Raw genomic sequence first — 4890 nt, 5'->3', positions numbered from 1 at the left:
GTTTCTAGTTAGTCCTCCACTACGGATGTGGTTTGTGTTTCCTTCATTCCCATTGAATTTCGAATTTATTTGATTTATTTCGCCTGGACGTCTCTTTCTGTTTTTTTCAACATTTACCTTTTTCTGTAGAAGCTAACCTTGACACTAGACTTTACATTGAAACTTAATATTTAATCAATTCGGAAGCCTGTTCAATGGACAAACAATGATCAACCAGTATATGGCACAACGAATTTCCTCTCCTGTTTCAACAGGTCCATCGACCGTGGTCCTGTCCTACATGTGACTTCAGCAATCTCTGCTCACTCTGCTCCTCTCTCTGTCTCTCGGACTAAATATATGTACGGTTCAGGTCGGATTTTTTCCTCTCCCTCTCCCCATCTCTCTCTTTCTCTCTCACCTGTTTATCCACCTAAAAATGCATGCTATATCTATTTAGATCATGACCTAAATAGTACCTTTTCATTGGTATTTCATAGCTTTTACTAATTATTATACTCAAAATTCATATTATACTAAATTCTTATTGTACCAAAACCAATTTATCCTGAACTCACTAGTACACACAAACTCCCTTTATCTCTCTTCTTTTCCCACTTACTCTCTATCTATTCACTGATATGTATATAGGTGTGGCTGTGTGGTAAGTGCTCAAGCATGGCCGCAGTCGATATCATCCACCGCAGTGCTTAACAGCTATTTATTTTGTTGACCACGAAAGAAGGAAAAACAAAGTCGACCTCGCCGGAATTTTAACTCAGACGAAATACCGTTAAGCATTTTCTCAGGAGTGCTAACTCTTCTGCCAGCTCACCGACCCTAGTTAAACTGTTTATTGATTGCTTCAGTCTCAACCACGAAGCTATATTCCACAGTCTTGAATGGCCTAAAAGGAATAAATGCACTTTACTGACGCCTCGGATATAAATAATAAAAATTCAAGTGATATCCATTACTATCCAACAGGCGGATATAACATACAACATATAAAAAGATATGTCTAATTTACTGTAAAACATAAATCACGATTTGGTTATATCACAACGAACTATACCACTGTACATCTTAATTAGAATGTATTACAACGGGAAATAGTAAATAAGCGAATAAAATCAATATTTTGTTGGAATGAAAATTCTCGATATAATTTTTGGAATTGATTGTATTGTTAACATATTATAATGATAGTGGCGAGATCCGAGAATTCCCAAACGAAGTCTATCAGCTACTGTTAATAAAATGACTGCAGAGACATAACAAAAGATATAATTCAATACTCACTTTACTATATCGAACCCTTATATACAGAATGTTTCGAAACGAACATGAGATTTCGTAATGATTGTAATTTATCAAAAGCATACTGTGGTTTACAAATAATAATGAATTTTTATCATCAAACAGGCAGGGATATTTTGTTAAGAAGCCCGATTTGTAACCATGTGGTTTCGTGTTTAGTCGCTCAGCACATCACCTTGAGCAAGTGTTTATGAATTTATCCCGTTTTGTTTTATGCCATTATATATATATATATATATATATATATATATATATATATATATATATATATATAACTCTATATAAGTAAGGGACAAGATCGTTATTTAAAATACCGATCATATCAAGTGGCTAGCATAGGAATAAAAAACCTCATAGGTAATAATTATTATTAAAATCATAATGAAGGGTATCAAAAAGATACCACCCTGTTACATATGGCAACCAAAACTTGACTCTCAAACCACATTAAATGTTCATATTATTATTATTATTATATTATTATTATTCACACAATATTCTTGTCGACTATTATCATATCATTATATTGAAATCTCAACTATAATTTTATTAGTTTAAATGACATAATGTATTTTATTGCCTCTCATTATATATCAGCCATTTAATCCTCACCGTCCAGCCTTACTACTCCTTTGTTATTTTCTTTACTATGGCTTGAAGCTTTTAATTTGATTTATCGTAAAGCGCTTCGCTGCTTTACAATAACTTTAAAATAATTTGCAAAATTTCGTCAATTGGATGCATCTCCCCATTTAATCTATTATTCACTCTTAACATTATTTCAACTTGTTTAACATCACAAATATAAGGCCCACACAGTTTACATATAATAATCATTCATAATTTATTGCTAACATAAACTACACCAGTTATTAACTCTTTCTAAATTTATCTTTCCGTTAAATAAAGTCCTGAACTGTAATGACAATAAATCTACATTTGAAATTAAGTGCTTGTGTGTGTATGTGTGCATGCGTGTGTTTACCTGTGTGTATGTGTGTGTGTGTGTGTGTACGTTTGCGTTTATGTATGTGTGTTCAGGCGTGTGCGTAAATGTTATTTCTACTTATTGCCCCAGTTTCAACTTTTCATAAATATGAACAGGGTGTTATTCTCATTTTCTTTCACTTCCATGTTGAGGAAAACGTATGTCTATCTGACTTAGATATATCCTTTCTTCTATATGCACAAGGCCTGAAATTTTAATAAAGAGTTGCAATATTTCGGACTTTCGTCCTTCATCAAAACAATAGCATGAGAGAAGTGAGAAGGGAAAAGTCATTCTATCTATCTATCTATCTATCTATATATATATATATATATATATATATATATATATAGTTGAATTTACAAAAAAGCAAAAGACGAAGACAGGTGTGTTAACAAGAAACAAGTGCATTAGTTTAACGCTCGAAAAGCTGAGAAAGTCTTTTACGTTTCGATCCTACGCTCTTCAACAGAAAGGAACACGAGAAAATAAACAAAAAGAGAATAGAAAAAGAAAAAATTTAGTAGGTATCGGTCAATAAATTTTCACCAGGACATAACTACAACACAATGCTTGAGTCGAGAAAGCAGACGGAATGATTATTAATTTCAATTCAGTCCAGTGTACAGCCATTTCGAGGCAAGCCCGTAATGTGAGATTGAACTTCTTTCTGTTTATAGAAAATACACTTGTAAGCACACTGGATGAAATAAATTAAATAAAAAAAAAAAGAAATACGGAAAAAACGGGGAATCTTTCTCTGGTTAAGATGAGCGAGTTGTAGATACGAGTAAGGTCAATGAAGTGTCTCCTGCTGATGGCCAGATGTAATCTGCAGTGTAAGCGCCAAACCTGCATATTTATTAAAAAGGTGTATATGCGTATGTGAGCATTTATATGTATATATATATATATATATATATATATATATATATAGATAGATAGATAGATAAATAGATAGATAGATAGATATACGCATATTCATATATATGTACTCACACACATGTGGACAAGATTAAAATTTAATATCCGAACTGATGTAACAAGTGTCTCACATGGGATTTTATAATTGTTTCTCAGGCATTAGATTTCTTTTTTCTTCTGTAAATCTTTTTCTGAGATTATTGTATTTTGGGGAATAGCTGATTGCTGCAGCTGTCTTGCAGGAATATGTTTGTTTCATCGACTTTGTTTGTTTAGGCTCGTTTTGTTTATTCTATTTTATTTTCGATGATACACATTTTAGTGATATATTAACATATATTGATCGGGAAATCATATGTACATATGTTATGTATGTATATGGATATATATATATATATATATATATATATATATATATATATATATATATATATATGTATGTGCGTGTATGTATGATTGTATGTGTGTATATATATATATATATATAAATTTACTTATTCATTTATATACAAGTACATGTACATATGGTTATATATATTCACATACATATATAATATATATACATGTTTGTGTATGTATATATAAATACACACACACGCACACATAGATATATATAGACACACACACACACACACACAGATATATATAGACACACACACACACACACACAGATATATATAGACACACACACACACACACACAGATATATATAGACACACACACACACACAGATATATATAGACACACACACACACACACACACACACACACACACACACACACACACACACAAAATGAAATCAATAATTCTTTTCATATAAGTGTCAAATATTTCCGTAAATAAATGTACAAGTTTAAATTTTATACAATAGATTTTTGTTCCAAAATAAGTTGATGAGGAAATGATTGAAAGGAACGCGGCTGAGTTCTTTCAAATTTGAATATCTGTGTGATGTGTGGTTGGGGAGGAATGTCTTTCAACTGTTACGATATTGATAGTTTATAAATATTGACTTCACACTAAAATGGAAGGTAGGCCAAATGGAATGGAAAGAAAAGATAATTATGTGAAAGGAACGAAAGCAGGAAGAAAGATAGAAAAGGAAAACCTAGAGTTTGCGAAAGACAGCGGGGGAGAGTAATGGGGTGAGGAGAAAGGGTTTGAACTAGATACATTTTTAACATTCATAATTTGTAAAAGATATCGTGTTAAATCGTAATTTCTCTTGCTTAGGTTATAGTGGTCCTGCAAATGGCGTATTCAATCAAGTCTCGGACTACAAACTAGAAGTCCGTCAGTTCGTTTTCCATCTCGTATCCTTCAACAAAACTCCCATAATTACAGAGTTTGTTGAAGAAAAGTATGTATACAATGGTCCACAAACGTACTTGATTTGCCCAGCAACACCATAAACTACTCGCTGTCAAACATAGTAACAGGAATGTGCTCGCATGATTCGTTGATCTACTAAAAGAAGCAACCAGGTGTACATCAAATAAAGTGAATACTAGCAAAAATGAAATGCAGACACAAGTTAATGTAATCTTCGCTATATATCAAGCCCTGCGCTACCAGCGTCAAAAACTGAATATAAACTTACAGGGCACACTAGTCCACAGTGGATTACAATCCCAGAGCCTAAATCAGTGGTAAACATGGGTATCGACATGAGTGATGA

Source organism: Octopus bimaculoides, chromosome 18 (genome assembly GCF_046866305.1).
Source record: "Octopus bimaculoides isolate indiv1 chromosome 18, ASM4686630v1, whole genome shotgun sequence".
Classification (NCBI taxonomy): domain Eukaryota; kingdom Metazoa; phylum Mollusca; class Cephalopoda; order Octopoda; family Octopodidae; genus Octopus; species Octopus bimaculoides.
The sequence above is the reverse complement of the archived record's forward strand: the minus strand, read 5'-3'. Positions refer to the sequence as shown.